Here is a 22,336-nt window from a genome sequence, read left to right as displayed (position 1 = left end):
GTAACATTTACATGTCAGTTACTGTATTCCAGGTACTGTTTGGAGAATTTTATAGATATTAATATATTAAATACTTGCTACAGTACTATGAGTAAGAGATGCTGTTCTCCTTGTTTTAATGATGAGGGGACAGAGAACAGTTCATTTAGTTGCTTAAGGTAATAGATCTAAGTTTACACAGTAAGTGTTACAGGTGGAATCTGAACCCAGTGCTGCACTTGACTATTCTAATGACCTTCAAATAAATTGTATTTTATTTATCTTCCCTTCCCCATCCTTCTATCGCTTATAGAAAGGAAATGGGTACAGCATATGTAAAGGAATGTGACATATAGATATTATTTATGAAATCTCATCCACCTTATCAGCCCTCACTTTTACCAGGAAGGACTTGGAAGATGAGGAAAATTGGACTTTTGTGGTGCATCCCAAGGTCAAGTTTCAGGCTGTGGAAAAATTATTCTCTTTCCTTTCCTGAATTTCCTCATTTATTTTCTATTTAATTACTGGTCTGGAGTCCATGATCTAGGTGCTCTACAGAATTTATGTATCGATTTAGCGTGAAAGATACATGACTTCAGCACATCATTTCTGAGAGGGGGTTATTATGGTCTACTGGGCATGTGGCCTTCACATTCAGCCATTCCTTTGATCCCTTTTGGGGATGATCCACACTTTTTGTCAATGGATCCCTGTCATTGCAAATGAAACATTTAGAGAATCATCTACAGCAGTTCCAGGAGCCTCTTATCCCATATGCTTCCCACAGTTTATATTTTCAAGGAGAAAACAGAATTTACTCTGCATGTGTATTTCTCTTTGATTCAAATGTTACTTAGGAAAAAAAATCTCAAGTGTCTTGGGCTCTCTCTTTCAAAATAACTAGAATCCATTTCCTGGAATAAGAATGTGGAGACGTTATCAAGGGCAGGGAGTTTCAGAGAATGAGTTGGCGAAGGATAGAAGTGGTGATAAAGATCACGCATTCTTCTATGATACATCATACCAAGGAGGTAGAGGAAAAAATGTGAAAGTGAAAGGTAAAAACAGCAGAGGAAAGAAAGTAGAATAATGGAAGAACATTGCTTTGTTCTTTACTGTCTTGGGGGAAAAGAAGTGAAATGGGACTTAGGAGATTTGGCTTCATATTCTAATAATATTTCCTTAGACAAATCACTTAGATGTATGGCCCACTATAGCTGTGACCACAGGCAAGTTCCTTCATCTCTGTCTGCCTCCGTTTCCCCATCTGTCAGATGGTAGTAGTAATAGTACAGACCTCCAAGGTTGCTTTAAGGATTAATTAATTAGTATTTATGAATCCTTAGCATAGAGTGTGACAAATAGGAAACAATAAACGGCCATTGTTATTATTATTACTATTACTGGTTTCTCAAAACCTTATTTTTCTCATATAGAGAGATGGACTTCTAACTTTATAAATACATGGTCTCGCACAGTTTCTTGAACTCTTTCATCTGAAGAACCCACTCTTCTCCTCCCTGCACTCAGTAACTGGTTAAGAAAAGAATATGAGTTTTTGTTGCTTGCAGAATACCCAAACTCCTTAGCCATGCATTCAGAAACCTTGGGAATCCAGGGTTACCTCAAACTTTCCAATCTTGCTCCAAATCTTTTCACACAGCCAACCCATCAAGAAGAGGGAGCCTCCTGCTCCTTCTTCTATGTGCTGTGAGATGGCCTAATACTTTGATTTTACTTCTACTGTCCTTCCTATGTCTCCTCAACTCAGCATCTCAAAATATATTCTATCCATGATTCAAGGCTCAATCTGAATACCAATTCTTTGGAGAAAGTATTTTTTGCTTCCCTGCACAGAAGTCATCTCTTCCATTTTTAAACCTTCCCAGGGCTCATTTGTGTCTCTTCTATACAAATAGTTGTTTTCTACTGAGCATGACAGTCAAATTCATTTTATGACTGTATGTGGTACATTAAAAAAAGACCCCAAGTTGCTTAAAACTTTGCCCACTGAGATGATGCTGGCTAGTGAACACAAATGTTCTATCCCTTTGCAACCAAGTGGGCTCAAGATTTCTTGACCCACAAAATAAGTTGAAGTAATCTATAATCGTGTACCTGTTTTTATAATTAGAGCTTAGGAGATAGGTAGCCTCTTGTCTCTTGAACACTTGCTCTGGGGAAAGCCAACCACCAAGTAAAAATCTTGCTCTGTGGCCACCATGCTGGGGAGGTCATACAGGCACTGCTGCTAACAGCCCAGGCTGAGCCTGGCCTTCAGCATCCCTTGCAGGTCTCCAGACATGTGGACACGCCAGTCCACCCACAAGCTGAATACCACTGAGAGACATCTGTTGACACCATACGTAGCAACCAGTTGCCAAGCTTGAGACTTGTCTGAATTCCCTAATAAAATAGGGAATAAAATTTTATTAGGGAATATATTCCCTAATAAAATAGTGAGATTTAAGAAAATGATTTGTTTTAAGCCACTGGTCTTTGGGGTGTTTTGTTACGTAGCGGTGGAGAATCATGACACCTTTCTTCTGGGCTCTGACACCTTTAATTGAAAAACTCTGTTGTATGCATTTTTATATCTGTGCAACCACCACCGAGCCCAGGGAAAGATTCTTTTCCAGAAAAGTCCCTAGATTCTCAAGTGTGTAATTCTAAGTCAGGGGTTTTCAACCTTGGCTGTACCCTAGAAACAGAGGTATTTTAAAATCCTGGAGTAGGAGCCAGACACCTGTGACATATAGTTAGAATCTTTTCTTATAAAAATGGAAAAAAAGCATAGTGAAATGGAAAAATATACTTCTTTATGTTTGAGAGATGAATAAGTAAATGGACTAAACATTTCAATTTGATATCATGGAGGTATGGAGTGTTTCTTTTGAATTAATAACTGGTGAAGAACCTTATTTTTCCCTGAGCTGTGGCTCCCCTCATTACACTGGGAGATGGGAACTGCATCTAAAGCTAATGGATTTAAATTTACCACTGGTAGGTATTTATGGACTACTTATTATGCATTTGACCCTATTCTGAGTGGAGATGGAGGCAAGAGAAAATGTTTAAGACACTGACCCTGTCCTCAAAGCACAGATCATGGTTCAGAAAATAGAACTAACTCATTGAAAGTGATATTAGTTAGTTTTTTTTTTTTTCCCTGTTAAATTGTGTGATACAAAGTATTGAAGGAATTCAGAGGAAGGGAGATAAATGAAAGATAAAATGGACAAAGAAGTAAATAAGAGGCATAATTTGGCCAAGGAAAGGGAAAACCAGGAAATGAGAAAAAACATACGTGAAACCACAGATGCAAAATAAGTTTGAGACATTTCCTTGTTTGAGGGCAGGGCAGCAGAGACCAGCCTGGAGTGTGGGCATGAGGAGGAGAGGGGAGAAATGATGCTGAACAGGTTTCATGGAAGAAAATAATGAAAGATCTTTTAAAATCTTTCAAGTCATTTCCAAAAATACAGTTCTATGATTTGGAGTAGCACATACACCACTCAATCCGTGGTTATTTAAGCAAAGGTAACACTTTGCACAGGCAAACTAGTTATATCTTAACATGGTGTTTTAACTTCCTCTGCTCAATCGTTAACCTGACCTTTTGCCCCAAGGAGGTGACTCTTTCACAGACACCACCTCTGCCTGAGCAGGGAACAGATGCAGAAAGCAATTGACCCATTTGGGTAGTTGGTCATCAGTCATCAATTTGCCTCTAGCAGAATATCTAAATATAGTGCAAGGAAACAGTTTTCCCAGGGCTCCCAGATCTTGAAAACCAGAACCATAGGAATCCAGGACAAAGGAGAGGGTCAGGATTCTATCCCTGTGGAATCTCCTAGATGCTATGGCAAAGACTGGGAAGTCTCTTCATCTTTGAATGCATGTGCCTCAGATCCTACTTTTCTTTGACTAAAAGGCAACTGGGTTTTATATATCAGTTGTCCAACCTCTGCTAATACTTCCGTTTATGTCAATATCATGCCTGTTAGTAGATTATGTATATTTAGTGTGTTCATGAGTGCTAAAGGCCCTGTGTTTGCTAAAGACAGAGCAGTGAACAAACAGACAGGAGCTCTGCCCCTGTGGAATTCATATTCTATCAGAAGAATAAGACATTTAGCAACAAACTATTTACTTCTAAATTGGATAAATTTTAAAGAGAAATACAGAGTTTGAATGTGGTTTATCAAAATAAAGAGATTGCTTCGTCACATCGATTCAAGACTCCTAGTACATATGAGAATTTATAAATATAAATAAACAGGTGTTCTGATTTGGTGTTCCATCCTCGTAAACGTGTTTATGAAAGAGGGAACTGCCCACTGTATAGACGAAACAGGAGTTAGTGATGACACAGGCCTTGGGAAGTGGCCTCACCTCCCTGGGGTCAACCTCTTCATTTCAACAGATTAATGAGCCATTTCCCTAAATGGCTAAACTTGTTAAGGAGCAAGGGCCTTCCCAGGTGGCTCAGTGGTAAAGAATCCGCCTGCCAATGCAGGAGATGCAAGAAATATGAGTTCGATCCCTGGGTCAGGAAGATCCCTTGGAGTAGGAAATGCCTACTCACTCCAGTATCCTTGCCTGGAAATTCCATGGACAGAGGAGCCTGGAGGGCTACAATCCATGGGATCGCAAAGAGCTGGACATGACTGAGCACACATGCACGCATTAAGGAGGAAACAGAGATAATGTACTTTTGAAAAAGTGATTCAGACAAGGGTTAAAACAGATGTGTTTCTGGTCAAATAAATTAATTTTAAAATTTAAAAGCAAAATCTACTTTTCTCCCAGGATTTTGGTTGACTTTGGTTGAATGTGCTGGTGACTGAATAATTCCAAAATTTAAAAAAAAGAACCTTTTTTCCTTTCTAACTTTTTGTAACTCCATACTGATCATGTAAAGAAGTTGGAGGGTTTTACAACTATGATTCTCTGCATAAGAAATTATTACTCTGCTGATAGCAGGATATTTGCAAAAATGACCAGAAAGGATTCCTCTTTGAGGTTCCAGTGTTGAACTTTGCCTGTGAACGACATTGCTTGAAATGTTGCCTCTTTGTCTAATGCAAGTGCTCTCTCTTTCCAGAGATGATACAGCCATTTGAGGAAGAGTTTTTCTTGTTACTAAAGTCTAATTTTAGCTGACTTAACCTAAAGATTAGTGGAAAGATTTAGGATTACAAAGAATATACTTTTTTTTTAATGTTTAGAATTTATGAATAGAGGACAATGCAAATTCTAGAAGTAAATATTAAAATTAGCTGCTGCCCTGAAGCACATCTCTTTTGACTTGGATCACGTTAACCATAATTTGGAAACAAAATTAACTTTTGAATTGGTCTGCATTCCTGTACATCATTTCTAGAATGAGTTGGTGATAATGTAGTAAGCTGTAGGGTCAATTCTTGGCATCTCTCTAGACTACAGCTTTTTATTGGACGTGTAGGCATGTACAACATTTTTTCCTCCCAAAGTCAATTTTTTCCATATGTGATCTAATATAATTTTATGTATTTACTATAATTTAAGAAGAATTAACTCCCTATTATGTGTTCAGTACAGTTCAAGGCACCATATAGAATTATGCATGATCTTTGGCCTTCCTCCTCTCTATGCCATCCTCTCATCCATAGTGGGCTTGAGTTCCTTATGCACTGCCCCTCACTCTGGGGGTGAATGTTTCTTCCCACTTAAATGTACCTTCTGCCCGGGGCGTCTCACCTTTCTATATGCCATCAAAAAATTTACCTAACTTGACTGTTGGCTCCTTACATCTCAATTACCTCATGTAATAAGCTAGTCTTTAGAACACGTCATTGATGTTACTAATCAACTTCGTTAATAAGAGCTTCCAAGTAACATATGCTTTTTAACTGTGGCCAATTTGAAACACTAGTGTTCTAATGTTGAACTGACGGTTCAGAGACTCAATGGTGGTGGGCGATCCTAATGGGTTTCCTAAAATCACATGCCTAACAAATGGCAAAACTGGGGTGTGGATTTATTGATGCCCAATCCCATCCTTTTTCCATTTTACTACAACTAACTCTAACCCGTCAACAGCTCAAAGGGTGTTGTTAATCTTGTCCCAGATCTGACTATATCTGCCCCTGTACCAGGGAATGACCCTACTCCTAAATTTGGAGCCATTTAATTTTTTCTGACTCAAATCCATTTTCTGATTCCTTTAAATGTGATTTTTAAATGTGAACTGGACATGGCTCTTCTCTTTCCTTTGGCTTCTTGAGGATAAAGAAAAAGGAAAGAGTTTGGCCTCCTGCATCCGTGGTGAGGACCATTGTCACACACTCTCTTCTTAATCTTAGAATTTAGGAGCACAAAAGGGAAACTTTAAAAAGTTCATTTTATGACATTTTCCCCCTTCCAGTCATATAACTTAAAAAAATGCCCCAACCAATTTATTTATTTTAAAAAAGGTAGTAGAAAATTTCCTTCTGGACTTATTTTCCATGTGCTGAGTTTGAGCCTGGAGCACATTTTTTACTGCTGGAAATAGGGGGTTATAATGAAAATGCTGACACAACCTCAACCATAGAGGTGCTAGCAGGCAGAGTTATAATAAATAATGTGGGAAATATTTTACACTTCAGGGCAATTACATGTTCAGCCATCTTTAGGAGAGCTGGCCCACGAAGGGTAGGGATTAGGTTTCTGTGACAAGTGTAAAAGACCCATGACTCATGCATGCCGGGAGGTACGAATGAATTACAAGAGCTGAGTGAAAGCCACATAATCACCTATCCTAGGTAAAAAAACATTCTGTTTATTTGCAGGGGAAAAGGATGGCAAAATCCAGCCAGGGCACTTCTGCCAGTTTGGGCTTTGACCAACAAGGCTGGAGGTGCTGAAAGTTGGGCAGTGTTGTCTATGGACTCAACAAGCACTGCCACATACACAAAGCAGCTGAGTTTTATTCTTGACCTTTCCCTCGTATAAATACGTTTTCAGCGGACAGTAAAGTGACGGCTTATGTTTCTAGAAGGAAGATGTGTCTGTGTGCCTACAGATAGTAATGTGTGGCCCCAGGAGCACTTCAGATGGTGACAGGGCAGTCGCTAACTCAGCTCTACCCCGGCCCTTGGCTCATCAGCAGGCCCCATCTTGTTTGAGTCTACATTCGTTCCTTCCTCTGTAGCCGAGAACGGCAGCAGTGGCTGTCCAGGTGCCTGTCCCCAGGGGCTATTCACCTGTAGGTACAGGAAGTTTGTTTGACTTCGCTTCCTCTCTAAGTGCTCTGAACAAATGTGGAGATACTGCATTAGGTCCTATGAGTTACAGACTCCCCTGTGTCTGGGTTAGGTGCTCCGTGAGAGTCTCTAATCCCCCACGGTAGCACTTAGCACGCTGTTTCCATGGCTTGTCGACTGAATGCATTCTTTCTCTAGACTGTAAGCTTCGTAAGGACAGAAACTGCATCTGTCTTATTTGGTGATGCTTGGCATTATGGATTTATTAAAGGAGTGAGTGGCCTCATGGGTTAAGACATCTTATATGTCCAGTTGTCTCTCAAACAATTATTGTACCTGATCCTGTGCAGGCATTGTGTCATTTTTATATCAGTGGATCACACTCCTTGCCCTAGAGGGGTTCTCTTTTTAGTAGTGAGCTTAACTGAATGAATATTCACAAGGTATTCTGACAAAAGCTATATACCAATGGCGCAAACCAGATAGAAAGTTGGCAAGACATGGAAGCAACTGGTTTGGCAAGTATTACTTAGTAACTGAAGTAACTTTCAATATTTGGTCTTCTATTATTACAAGGAATTATTAGTTCTTAATTCATTTATGTCCTCTTTCACACCAAATAATCTTTAGGCATATCTTCTACCTCTTTGTAACTTCTTTAATATCAAAAGGGAGATTGTTATGACTAGATAATTGCTGAATAGGGTATTATGATGGGAATAGACAGACTGGGAACATGGTAATCACTTAGGATTCGATGGCAGTCATGCTACATAGTGGCTTGTGACCTTGAGTTAATTGTTAAACTTTTGTTAAACTTTCCTGAAGCATTAATTTCCCAGTCTATAAATTGATATCTGTCCCACACTTTTGCAAGTCAGATAAATAGTAATTAAACCATTACTCTGTTCAGTAGATGTTGTGCTCAGTACTGTTACTATGAGTTCAACAAATATTTTTCTTTTTGCATCTAAGTAAATATTTGCCAGTTTGTTGATGGTCATGTGTTAAGTTTCACACTGAACTAAAAATATAGACTATTGGAAATTGTGAATGTGGTGATTTCCTTGAAATGAACTGGTGTTTTAGGGCACTTAACCATTTGGCAGTTCTTAGTTTAGGATGCATTAAGTAATAGAGGAGAATTTGTTTAGATTCACTATTGGTAGGTTTAGTTGAGTAACTGTGTGCATATCACTGTCTCAATCTGTTCACCTGCAACTGTTTATCAAAACTTTCCATTCAACTTATCATTTGAAAAATCTACTAAAGTGGTAGAAGCAGAGAAATAGTGGGAATAATCACCATCATTCATTACTTTTCTTCCCCCGTGTTTTCTTCATATATGGGAAAGTATAGATAATGTCAAAGCAAAGAAGAGAGAGATTTTATTTAATTGGTCAAATTTTTTAGAGTTCTCAATAGGATTTCAGTTGCAATTTCCATTGCTGCTTGCATTTCTGATAGGAGAATAAGCAAGAAATGGACATTTTACACCTGTGTGTGTGACTTACAATAGCCAGACATATAGGAAAAGTAAGGTCTTACAACCTTAACGGCAAATGTTTTATTCTGTTTATCATTTGGGTCATGTACCTTCTGCAACATATTCCTCTAGACCATGGAGGCTAAAGCCAAAGTGTCTGATTCCTTCATGAGATCCATTTCTTGTTCAAGCTCATTCACTCTGGGAAAGAAGAAGAAAGAGACTCGGGACCATAAATTTATATTTATCACATTTAAAATTTTAACAGGGAAGAGTGCAGTATCTCAGTTTTACTATAATTTGATTAAATAATTACAAAGTATTTGCCTTGCCATTCGATTTCCAAAATGTACTACTTTTGATAACAGAGAACCTAGTGAATTAAATAATTTTAAATCCATCCTTCTGCTGTCTGAGCTATGAGTAGATACCTTTATAAATACTGTATATCATTTTTGCTTAATAAAAATGTAAGTGAGCTACAGTATCTCCGAGAGGTTCTCTTTAAATATTTGCAAGGCTGTATTAAGTAATATATTAAAGTACATGTATTATTGCATGCGTATACATTTTTTCATTCCCAGACAAAGCCATGATTATTCAAGAGGTTTAAAATAGCATACACTAATTTATGATCACTGGTTATAGAGACTTTAGAAGGGTGAAGTGAACATTATGCTAGCATTGATGTGTCAATCTTTTAGTTGAAGGATGGCATGTCTGAATCCCAGAACAGCCTTAATTAACAGAAAATAATTAGCATCATTTCCCCAATAGAGAATATGAGGGTTTTTTTTTTTTTCCAACAGAATCATTGATTGATAATTAAGGAGGAATTAGTTGTAATAAAGCTCCCAGTATTGCAATTTCTAATTGGCCTTTCAGGACATTTTACAGTTACAGTTGCTCTGTTCCAGGCATTTTCTGCCTTTTGAAGAGTTTAAATAAAAATCTTTCCTCTCTAAAGCCAAGGTTCTGCAGGTGACAAAGGAAAAGGACACAATGACGCACCAGGCATGAATTAGTGTCAGGTGGGCAGAGCCGCTGCGGCTTGAGAGCTGCTCATTTCCTTACAAGCTTTTGTGGACACCATCCTTTCCCCCTTCAGGGCTAAACTTGCTCCTGGGACAAGTAGGATTTGCCTGGGGTGTCTCTCTGCAGGACACATTCTGCAGGCTGGAATCATCTCTTCCATCCTAATGCTGCACAAATCTCTGATCATTTCTTCTTTAAGTACCCAAAGCTTTTCCTGAACACATAGTCTTGATAAAGCCCACCACTTCACTACCTCCAATGCCTCTTTTTGGATCATTTCCTAACTTCACCTGTGTCTGCTCTTTTGTACGTAGGACACAAAGAGGAACAAATTTGATGTGCGTGGTGTAGAAAACTTGGAAACTATAGCAGGCTAAAGAAGAAAATAAAATACATTCTATTGAATATACTTTTCTATAACTACTACAACTTTGAGTATTTCCTTCTGGTCACTTTTTTCCTATGCATTTTTCTATGTAATTGAGTTCATCTATTTTTTAAATGAAACATACATTTCTAAAAATTTAGTTTTTAAACTCTCCAAAACCTGAAAAGCTGTGCTAATTTTTAAACTGGACTGAGATGGCTATTTACTGCTCTGATTTATTAACTTATGAGTTACTTGGTTGGTTGTAAGAATACTGTTTTCTTTTCACACAGTATTTTTATATTTGCTTATCTTCATTTGCAATGTGAGAATAAAATTAGCCTCACTTTTTCAAAGTATAGGGTGTAATTCAGAAAAATTAATTAAATAAATTAAATAAATGAATTGTAGAAAGAAGAAGCATGATATTACAAAAAGTAAATATTTGTTAGTTGTTTGAACAAAAAGATAGTCATGTGATGTAACGCAAGTCATGGATCATTTTATTGACCTGTGAAAAGAAATAATCCTCTCATAGGAAGCAGCTCAAAAGAAGGAAAAAAGAAAAAAACTTTTGATAGTTGTTTGAAGATATATATTTCACGCCAGTCAGAATGGCTGCGATCCAAAAGTCTACAAGCAATAAATGCTGGAGAGGGTGTGGAGAAAAGGGAACCCTCTTACACTGTTGGTGGGAACGCAAACTAGTACAGCCACTATGGAGAACAGTGTGGAGAGTCCTTAAAAAACTGGAAATAGAACTGCCTTATGATCCAGCAATCCCACCGCTGGGCATACACACTGAGGAAACCAGAATTGAAAGAGACACATGTACCCCAGTGTTCATCGCAGAACTGTTTATAATAGCCAGGGCATGGAAGCAACCTAGATGTCCATCAGCAGATGAATGGATAAGAAAGCAGTGGTACATATACACAATGGAGTATTACTCAGCCATTAAAAAGAATACATTTGAATCAGTTCTAATGAGGTGGATGAAACTGGAGCCTATTATACAGAGTGAAGTAAGCCAGAAAGAAAAACACCAATACAGTATACTAATGCATATATATGGAATTTAGAAAGATGGTAACAATAACCCTGTGTACGAGACAGCAAAAGAGACACTGATGTATAGAACAGTAAAAAAAAAAAAAGAAGAAGATATATCCATTCATAAAGCTTCCCATAAGTTACAACAGATGTTGTAACAAGAAAACAAGAAAAAAATAGGAATTTTAAAAATCAGAAGAAAAATGAACTAAACAAACAAATGTATTAAACATTCTTAATATACTTGGTTACATATGCATTGTACTCTATATATATTAGCAAACTTAGGGAAAATGTTAAGTGAAAATTAATTAGAAGTTTTTTATATAATGGGATATATGAGTACAATAGATGCTCAAAAATTTTATTTTGATGTTTTGAAAAAATACAGTTCAACAGAACATTGATTATGAATAAGTTTGAGACAGTAAATATCAATCACAACTTTGAGATGTCTACTGAGTTAAACATGCATGCCTATTACTTGGGTCACAGCCATTTACTTTTCTCAGTCTCATCATGAGATTATTGAGGCCTTTTTTCTTCTACACGTGACCAAATTGTCAATTACATCTCTGGAAGTACACATGATATAATACCCCTGGAGAAGGAAATGGCAACCCACTCCAGTACTCTTGCCTGGAAAATTCCATGGACAGAGGAGCCTTGTAGGCTACAGTCCATGGGGTCGCAAAGAGTCGGACATGACTGAGCGACTTCACTTCACAAAATCATCAATTACATCTCTGGAAGTACACATGATAGAATAGAGGAACATGTTTGTTTTGGGAAAACATTTCTTAGGGGTGGCACTAGCAGCTATGTCAATGATGTCTCTGTTCAATATTAGCTTTGAGTCACACAGCTTCTTTCGGAATCCATAGGATGAATTAATCATGAAAGTATTCCTATTTAATTGAATGGATTTACTGACCATCATTATGTATGAACCAATTTTATTTTAGAGAGGGCATGCATGCGTGCTAAGTTGCTTTGGTCATGTCCAACTCTGAGTGACCCCATGGACTGTAGCCTTTCAGGCTCCTCTGTTTATGGGATTCTCCAGGCAGGAATAATGGAGTGGGTTGCCATTCTCTCCTCCAGTTTAGAGAGGATGTTCACTCCCAGATAAACATTGTAGTCACTTCTATGGATATATTTTTGGGGTTGCTGCTACCTTTCTACCTTCATTATCTCGAGTTAAGAAAATTAAAACTTGAGTGATGATTTTGCCACTTAGATTAGGATGATGTAATTTTAAATTAGGAAAACTAATTGTACAGTTTCTTTATCTTAACATTAGTATATATTATTATCTCATTTAAGGTATTATTTAAAATTTACTTGTACACTGTGTGACTACACACACACACACACACACACATATTCACAAAACATCACAAAACACTATTCAAAGGATATCCTGAGTTGTAAATTCAAGCCAACCCAACGAGATTGGCTAATTTAGAACATTCAACTCACATATGCTGCTGTCACTTCAGTCGTGTCCGACTCTGTGCGACCCCATAGATGGCAGCCCACCAGGCTCCCCCATCCCTGGGATTCTCCAGGCAATAACACTGGAATGGGTTGCCATTTCCTTCTCCAATGCATGAAAGTGAAAAGTGAAAGTGAAGTCACCGCAGCCTTCCAGGCTCCTCCATCCATGGGATTTTCCAGGCAAGAGTACTGGAGTGGGGTGCCATTGCCTTCTCTGCAACTCACATATAGGGATTGATAAATCAGTATATTGTAATCTCTTTCAGTCTGTGAATGCCAGATCCTCTATCTTGAGTTCTGAAAGATCTGAAACCATGATTTTGCTTTCCTGTGACTTTCTCTCTTTTTGTCAGTTGTTTTGATTAAGTCAGATATTTCATACCCATAAGAGCTGACAGAATTTTACATGTGACAATTAGTAACCTGCTGTACATTTCTAGGGTTAGTTTCCATAGTATTAGAAAACCCCAAATCACAGTGATTGACACAAGATAGAATTTCGTTTTCTTTTTCTTATGTGAAATTCCGCAGGTGTGCCATCCTCGGCTGACATGCTGTTTCACTATATATTCTGAGCTTCCCTGGTGGCTTAGCTGGCAAAGAATCTGCCTGCAATGTGGGAGACCTGGGTTCGATCCCTGGGTTGGGAAGATCTCCTGGAGAATGGAATGGCTACCCACTCTAATATTCTGGCCTGGAGAATTCCATGAACTATATAGTCCATGGGGTGGCAAAGAGTCTAAAACTACTGAACGACTTTCACTTCACTCACTATATATTCAGGGACCAGGACTGTGTTCATCTCACCACCCTATGAGAAACTGGGAAAGGATGGAGCTACAGAAAATGTGGTCTCACTCCAGTCTGATCAGATAGGGAACTCTGCAGCAAAAATTTATCATAGATCTGTCCCACCTAAGACAGGGTGTTTTTGGAATCTTATCACAGTCTTGGGCCACTGATTAATTTTTGTTTTCTCTCATTAATAACACATTGATTAGCTTACCCACATTTGGTGGTGCTGTAGGGGAGGGGAGGCAGGAAGTTTGGGAGAGTGGGGTGCAGGCTGTTGGGAATTCTTAGTTCTTTGTTTTTTAGAATAACAGTTTCTGATGTCAGAAATTTGAGATCACTTACTCAGTTACTTATTTGATTGTATAATTCAGAAAAATAAATCTATTTAGCATAGGATCGCCACACACCCACCTAAGTATGAATGAATGAATCAGCTGTAAGTGTTCCCCAGACTGCTCTGGCAAGAAGATTCTGATCATTCTAAGCTGATGATCCCTTGGGAAAAATAAGTATACTTGGGTATACGAATTGCTTGGTAACATTTTTCTTCTTCTCTTCCTTTGCTTCTTTGTTTGCTTTATCTTTGATGCCCACTTAAAAGGAAGAACTCAAATGGATTATAACTGTTAGAAATTTTTCCCTCTCAAAACAAAATAAAAGAATAATGCTCTTGTCCATAAGGCTATCAAAAACCAGTAAGAACATTTAGTGCAATCAATCTATTACAAACCAATTTTATAGCTATATAATGAGATCTAATTGCTGCTTTATTAGTCTGGCTAATATTAAAAGTGTCAGTAATTGCTTTTCATTTAAGTTGCTTTTCCAATTTAAATTGCTTGTCCAATACATTACCATTAACTTATGTACTTTTTTTATTTAATGGATTTTTTCCCCTTTCTGGTCCACACTCATATGATTTCCTCTTCCTAACTAGTTGAAATAGGGAAAGGAGAAAAATGAGGATAAATGAGAAGTTTATACAGTAAATGCTTATATTTTGGGGATGCTATAATAGATCTTTCATGTTATAAATCCCAGTGAGGTTTAGGTAGTGAGGTGTCTATCTGGACCTTGATCCAACTCTCTGCAAAAGAAATGCTGAGCAAATGAAATGTTTTATCATAGAGTATACAAAACACTATTATTAATTGAAATAACTAGATTAACCATGTTCAATTCCTTTCTTTCAATTATATTAATTGATAGATCAAGGCAATATTTTATGAGGTAACTCAATGATTGGCTATCAAGGGAAATCAAACAGATAATTTATACAGTTATTTTAAACTGCTGTGGAAATATAACCCTTGTCCTGAATATTCACCATTAAATTCTATGACCATATCCTCTTAAATCTCTATTTTCTCAAAAAATGTCTTTTCATTTAACTCTTTGTTAATTCATATTACCTCGAGATAAACTAAATACATTTTATGTGAAAATCAGAAGCCTTGTGCTAATTGTGGGGAAAATTTTGTGTTTCATGGATAGTTTATTGAACCTGAATTCTATTATCAAGAACTGCAGGTCAAAAACCAAAAAGCAGAAATAAACAAAGGACAAAGAACAAAACTGTCGCCTGGAAGCTGCAGGTCTGAGGCTTTTGTACTAATCCGTTACCCTCCCTTCTCTAACACAAGATCAGGCCCATCCACAAGTATCTCTCTCAAGTACGTGTCTCCAGCTCCATCATCTTGCTCATAAAGCTCACTGAATTTGCCTCTGAAAGTTCTTTTACACAGCTCCTTTACCCTTACATTGAAACCTAGATTCTCTTCTTAACACACTAATTTAACCATGTTATTTCCTCATTTAAACCTTCCTATATCTTCCCATTTCCTCTCAGAATGAGACCAAATGCTCCTCGTGGCTGACAGAGCTTACCTACCCTCAGTTCTTACCCCTGATTCTGCAATCCAGCACAAGGTTTCTCATTTGTGGAATATGCTTTCCCTTACCTCCTTAAGTGCTTTGTTTATGCTAATTCCAGAAACTCTCCTTAACTCCACCCCCCCCCCCACCTCCCCAGCCACAGGCATCCCCACACTGTTCATATCCGCTCAAAACCTACAACTAGGGAGTAGGGTCTTTGAAAATATAATCAAGTAAAGATGAGATTAGAACTGGACATGGAACAACAGACTGGTTCCAAATAGGAAAAGGAGTACGTCAAGGCTGTCTATTGTCACCCTGCTTATTTAACTTATATGCAGAGTACATCAATGAGAAACACTGGGCTGGAAGAAGCACAAGCTGGAATCAAGATTGCCGGGAGAAATATCAATAACCTCAGATATGCAGATGACACCACCCTTATGGCAGAAAGTGAAGAGGAACTAAAAAGCTTCTTGAGGAAAGTGAAAGTGGAGAGTGAAAAAGTTGGCTTAAAGCTCAACATTCAGAAAATGGCATCTGGCCCCAACACTTCATGGGAAATAGATGGGGAAACAGTGGAAACAGTGTCAGACTTTATCTTTTTGGGCTCCAAAATCACTGCAGATGGTGACTGCAGCCACAAAATTAAAAGACGTTTACTCCTTGGAAGGAAAGTTATGACCAACCTAGATAGCATATTGAAAAGCAGAGACATTACTTTGCCAACAAAGGTCCATTTAGTCAAGACTATGGTTTTTCCAGTGGTCATGTATGGATGTGAGAGTTGGACTGTGAAGAAAGCTGAGTGCCGAAGAATTGATGCTTTTGATGTTGGAGAAGACTCTTGAGAGTCCCTTGGACTGCAAGGAGATCCAACCAGTCCATCCTAAAGGAGATCAGTCCTGGGTGTTCTTTGGAAGGAATGATGCTAAAGCTGAAACTCCAGCACTTTGGCCACCTCAGGCAAAGAGTTGACTCATTGGAAAAGATTCTGATGCTGGGAGGGATTGGTGGCAGGAGGAGAAGGGGACAACAGAGGATGAGATGGCTGGATGGCATCACTGACTCGATGGACGTGAGTCTGAGTGAACTTCGGGAGTTGGTGATGGACAGGGAGACCTGGCGTGCTGCAATTCATGGGGTCGCAAAGAGTCGGACATGACTGAGCAACTGAACTGAACTGAAAGATGAGATTATAACAGATGAGGATGCACCCTAAATCCAATGACTGATGTCTTTGGACACAGAAACATAGTTTGGACGCAGAAAGTTTGGACACAGAAACATAGGACATGCCATGTGAGGACAGAAGCAGAGATTGGAGTTATGCTGCCACAAACCAAGTAATGCCAAGGACCCTGGGAAAGAATCAGAAACTAGGAGAGAGGTATTGTTATGGACTGAATTGTGTTCCCCAACTGGTGTATTGTAGCCCTAATTCCTAACATGACTGTATTCAGAGATAAAGCCTTAAGGAGGTAATTAAGGTTAAATGAGATTGTTAGCCTGGGGTCCTAGTCCTGCAAGACTGGTGTCATAAGAAAAGGAAGAGACCACATCTTTCTCTCTCTCTCTCTCAACATTAACACAGAGAGGCCATGTAAGGACACAGCAAGAAGGCAGCTGTCTACAAGCAAGGAAGAGAAGCCTTGGCGGAACCAACTCTGCTGGCAACTTGATCTTGGACTTCCAGCCTACAGAACTGTAAGAGAATGAACTTCTGCTCTTAAAGCCACCCAGTCTGTGGAATTTTCTTATGGCAGCCCAAGCAGACTCACATAGGCATTGGAATCGCCCACCCTCTGAACCTGCATGAAGGACTCAATCACGCTGATGCTCTGATTTTGGACTTCTGCCTCCAAAACTGAGAATGAATAAATCTGTTGTGTTAAGCCATCACATTTGTGGTCTTTTTTAAAAATAGCAACGCTAGGAAACTAAAACCCTCTCCAAACTCTCCTGCTCTGTCTGCCCCTCCCTTCAACCAATATCTCCACATTTTTCAAATCTCTGTTCACTTCCTCAGAAAAGCCTTTTCAAATTCCTTATTTATATCAGAGGTAGGTTTCATATAATCAGTGCAGCAAAATTATAGAAGGGTGTGGGTGGATGGATACGTTTGTTTGTGTTTGTCTCAAGCACTATGTTTTAAATTCCCAAGGGTAAGCAGCCATCGTTCCTGTTTTGTTTAACATTTTCAGTTTTAGTTCAGTTTAGTCACTCAGTTATGTCCGACTCTTTGCGACCCCATGAACCGCAGTATGCCAGGCCTCCCTGTCCATCACCAAATCCCGGAGTCCACCCAAACCCATGTCCATTGAGTCAGTGATGCCTTCCAACCATCTCATCCTCTGTCTTCCCTTTCTCCTCCTGCCCTCAATCTTTCCCAGCATCAGGGTCTTTTTAAATGAGTCAGCTCTTCGCATCAGGTGGCCAAAGTACTGGAGTTTCAGCTTCAGCATCAGTCCTTCCAATGAACACCCAGGACTGATCTTTAGGATGGACTGGTTGGATCTCCCTGCAGTCCAAGGGACTCTCAAGAATCTTCTCAACACCACAGTTCAAAAGCATCAATTCTTATCCGCTCAGCTTTCTTTATAGTCCAACTGTCACATCCATACATGACTACTGGAAACCCACCCCCCCACCCCCCGCAAATGTTTAGTGAATGAATTAATTGGGGGAAAAAAAGAATGGCTATGGATGATTTAAGAAGAATAAGAATGTATGAATAGTTAATTTCCCGGTTACAGCTGCTTAATTGTTATGTGTTTTTGAGCAAGTCACTTCATCTCTTAAGGAATCTGTTTTCTCACTTGTAAAATAAGGCAAGTGAACTAGGTTATTTCTGAGGTCTGATACACTTTTAACATTCTATGTAGCTGTGATTCTGTCTGTTGAAAATTCTTCCTGAGACACTGGTCACAAATACATGGTCAGACTCGTGAAAAATAGGTCAGATTCAAGACTAAATATAAAATTAACTTAAACTAACTATAAAAGTCACTGTTGACATACCATTTACTGTGGCTTGCATGTAGTAGACACCGAAAAAAATTAGTGTTTGCATGTTATATTACAGAAGGCTGGTTTCTCAATAAAGTTTCTTAGAGAAACTAATTAAGGCAGAGTCTAAATTTATATGTGGAATGAAGACTTTTTACATTGGAATTCCAGAGTGTACTCAAATTGTAGCCTCCCTGTTCTCTCTTACCCCAAATAGTGGTGACTGAAACCAATATGAGTGTTTAGAAGATCAATATTTTTCATTTTTTTCTTATTCTGGTCTTCTAAATGCCTTTATCATGGGAAAAAAGCCACAGAAAAGAATCAAGGAAGGTTAAATCCTAAAACTAGACATCCAAGATAATTAGATTTATTCTCTCTCAACTCCATCATCAGCTGGGTCCTTGGAGTTTGCCACTGGGGAATATGGAGAAAGAAAATGGAGATTTTTAAAAAGTTACGTGGTTTCCTACAGAATTTTGAAAGCAGCCACTTTGGGGCTTTTTCTTCTCTTTTTTCGCTGCCTAGTCAGGTCCTGTACCTCCATTCAACATGCTGTGATGCTAGTAATTTGTTAAATATCGTGCAGATCCTCAGCTCTGAGTGAAGCTTTATATCTTGCACATGTTGGGTAGTAATTGGGGATTTGTATTTTCCACCGGGAAATTTATCTGAGTAGTAAGGTTTGTTTCTCTTTTATGAAAGGATTGCTTTTTTTCCCCCCTCTGGATTGACTGTTGTGATCTTAGGTTGATTTTTCAAGGGATGACGGCTGCTGGCCCAGTATGGTGATTATGATTTTGAATGCTGATTATTTATTGCCTTGGGCCATGGATTCCTACCTTCTAGAAAGGAACATTTCAGGGACTGCTAAGAAAGTGTTGACTTTTCCATGCTCCTGATTGATATAAATTATTCTTTTCTGTAATTCTTATCAGAAAATATTTATATATTTATGTAATTGTATAATGGTCATCTTTCTTGCTAAAATTTAAGTTCCCTGAAAGGACTAAGGCTTGTTAAGAATGCCATACATGTCCAGATACTTGGAGAAAGAAAGAATTCACATCCTCTTGATTCAAATTTAGACCTCCTTGCCTTGACTTTGGAAGATTCTTTAAGACAGAGGTCCTAATCCACAGCCCCCACCCACCAAAGTAAAGGTTCATCTGAAAACTGATACTAGGGAATAGAAGTAAAAGACAAGGAAAGAGTAGAATGGAGGAAAGAAGGAAAGCTAGCATACAGATGTGTCACTGAGTTGATCACTGCTGTGGATATCTAGTGCTCATTGCCGTGGGACCCTCTAAGGAATAGGGTAGAATGCATTTCACGTTTGTCAGTCTAGGATCAAAAGGAAAAAGTATTTATCACCTGCCATGCTCTGTTGGTAGAGAGTTGCCCCAAGTTTAAGTGCCCCTCAGTTGAGAATTCTTTGTGTGCAAATGCCAAGTGGGTTCCAGCAGGGGGTGTCCTGGAAGTACTGGGACAGGAGTGAAAGCCACATTGTCCTGTTAGAGATGGGCACTGTGGGCATGCATCTAGCAGGAGTTTGAACAAAACTCTTGACTTGTCTTGAGTGGCTGCAAAGATGAGGCTGAAAGAACGTGAAGTAGTACAAAAGATCTACATTAATATTGTCATATTGATGACAATAGTCACTTTTCATGTTGACGTAGGATGTGGACCACGCATGGCTTCAACAAGACATGTTCTCATGTCTGTTTGGTACACCCTGGGTTAGCCTACTTCTATTCCACAAGAATAACCAGCAAAGGATTAATTCAGTCCCATAGCCCAGTTTGTTAGGATGGTTTTGTCCATCAGCATGAAACTGGAATTTCCTAGTTCCATAACATCCATGGATCCCAAGGTGGAAAGATGGTGCCCGGTGATCTGCGGATTCATACTTAACAAATAGCTCCCAGGTGGACGAGTAAAGCTTGATTTCCAGTGCTGTCATCTTCCCTAGTGTAAAACCTTATGGGAGGTCATGCTTGCATGCATGCGTGCTCATTCGTGTCAGACTCTTTGTGACCCCATGAACTGTAGCCTGCCAAGCTCCGTATGGAATTTTCCAGGCAAGAATACTGGAGTGGGTTGCCATTTTCTTCTCCAAGGTATCTTCCAACCCAGGGATCAAACCCATGTCTCCTATTTCTCCTGCATGGGCAGGTGGATTCTTTACCACTGTGCCACCTGATCACATACTGAAAATTTAGAAGAGACTGCGCTTGAGAGTTAATACTAAGTCAACACCAGCACACCAATGAGGATGTCATACATACACACTTAGTTAGAGCTGGAGACGCTATAGCAAAGTGGGTAAAATCACAGAATTTAATACCTGAGCACAGGTTTAATTCTGACTCTATTACTTGCGCAACTTCAGCAAATTTCCTATCCTCTCAATGCCTCAATTTTCCTTCTATAAAATGAGGGCAAGTAAAGTTCCATTTCATAGGATTTTTATGCAGTTTGAGGTTATTCATTCATCATGTGTAGGTGGCTTGTGATAAATGTGGAAGAAGAGACCAAGGGGTGGAAGAGGCTGAGGCATAAATGAGCTGGTAAGTAACAAGGGAGTTTAATGAAATTTTGTACTTAAATAATAAAAGTAACTGAGAACAGCTTAGGAATATTGTACCCTTGCTCTTCCATTCCCCTTGAGCTGGGCATAACAAAATAAAAAATTTCTTCTGTAAATTGATTCTTATATAGAAAAGGGGCAAAGAAAACTTAGAATACTGTAATCAAACTAAAATATAATTTTTCTAAGGGTCATCATCTGAGGACCTGCAAATTATTTTATTCAGAGGAAATTTTGTAAGGATGTATAAATGTGTCAGCAATATTTTTATCAAGAAAGTAATAGAATATATAAAGAAAATAAAGCTTATTTAACAATGAATGAAACTATTTAGTGGCCACATTTGCATTTAAACAGTGGATATACTAATTTTAGTGTATATATATATGTATATAATTTATCAGTACTTTTACAAGAATATAGGTAATACTTTTATTAAGAGAAGGAAGTTATTTTACTATATGAACTTGAATAAATAAACTTACATTTTCTTCAAAATCCCCTTCTCTATTGAGACTTTAACTTAGAATAGCTTCACAACACATAATTTGACCTTAATTAGGGCAAATTGATGAAGTTTTATTATGTGATAGACCAGATAAAGAGAGATGGTACATAGCTTTTTAACTGGACAATTATTTTTCCCCAGAAATTATTCAAAGCATGATTTCAGCCCTAATAGTCTCATTTTCTCTGCCGCACAATCAGGAATCTCACAACTTGTATACCTGAATACAGTTCCTTTCCTTCTGGGCTGAGAGTAAAAGATAAGAATTCAGTGTTTCCAACAGTCTAGCTATAAACTGACACTTTGGCCCATTTCCCATGATGTGACCTGTCAAGTAATTCTTGAGATCATTACATTCAGCTTTTGTGATTTTTTTCTGTTTTAACGTGATACTTTAAAAATAGACTAGAGGAAATGTACAGATTAAACAGAGAGAAAGAAAAATAAAGACTAAAGAAACAATAAAGAACATGGCATTTTTATCCCCCAAATTTGCTAGTTGAAGAGTTGTGAAATATCCAGGGGGATCTAATATCTACAGGAACCAATTTCTTTTGATTGACCTTTTTTGAAACACAGGGCATGATACTCCCTAGGGAACTAGGGTAAGGAAAGTAGGCATGTACAGTGATCAGGGCAAGGCCTGGGGGGGAGTTCAATTCCTGGGTTCCCTTGCCGCATCTGCTTCAAATGCGGGGAGAGAGAATGAGAAAATGACTTGCCATCAATTGAAAAATCCTGTTTTTAATCTGAAAATCAAATGCAATCTTATTTAATCTATTTACTTATCCAAAAATGAGGACTTAGATCCAAATGCGATGCTTAGTTGAAAAAAAAAAAGTGTTGTATTGAGTCAATCTATTTCAGTTATGGTACCATGTAAAAAAGTGAGTCAAAATATCATGTA

The 22,336-nt window shown here is 38.4% G+C and overlaps 2 long non-coding RNA genes across 2 annotated transcripts; one reads left to right on the top strand and one right to left on the bottom strand.

The window, feature by feature from the left end:
- Window positions 1-8,783: 8,783 nt before the first annotated feature.
- On the bottom strand, window positions 8,784-15,387 carry LOC129647575 (uncharacterized). The gene is made up of 3 exons (XR_008712355.1): window positions 15,339-15,387; window positions 13,859-14,040; window positions 8,784-8,898 (listed from the first exon to the last, which is right to left on the bottom strand). It is a non-coding gene; the product is annotated as an uncharacterized LOC129647575 (long non-coding RNA).
- Window positions 15,388-16,237: 850 nt separating this feature from the next.
- On the top strand, window positions 16,238-17,221 carry LOC129647574 (uncharacterized). The gene is made up of 2 exons (XR_008712353.1): window positions 16,238-16,668; window positions 16,917-17,221. It is a non-coding gene; the product is annotated as an uncharacterized LOC129647574 (long non-coding RNA).
- Window positions 17,222-22,336: the final 5,115 nt, after the last annotated feature.

The sequence above is a fragment of the Bubalus kerabau genome, chromosome 3 (assembly GCF_029407905.1).
Source record: "Bubalus kerabau isolate K-KA32 ecotype Philippines breed swamp buffalo chromosome 3, PCC_UOA_SB_1v2, whole genome shotgun sequence".
Taxonomy (NCBI): domain Eukaryota; kingdom Metazoa; phylum Chordata; class Mammalia; order Artiodactyla; family Bovidae; genus Bubalus; species Bubalus kerabau.
The sequence above is the reverse complement of the archived record's forward strand: the minus strand, read 5'-3'. Positions and strand labels throughout refer to the sequence as shown.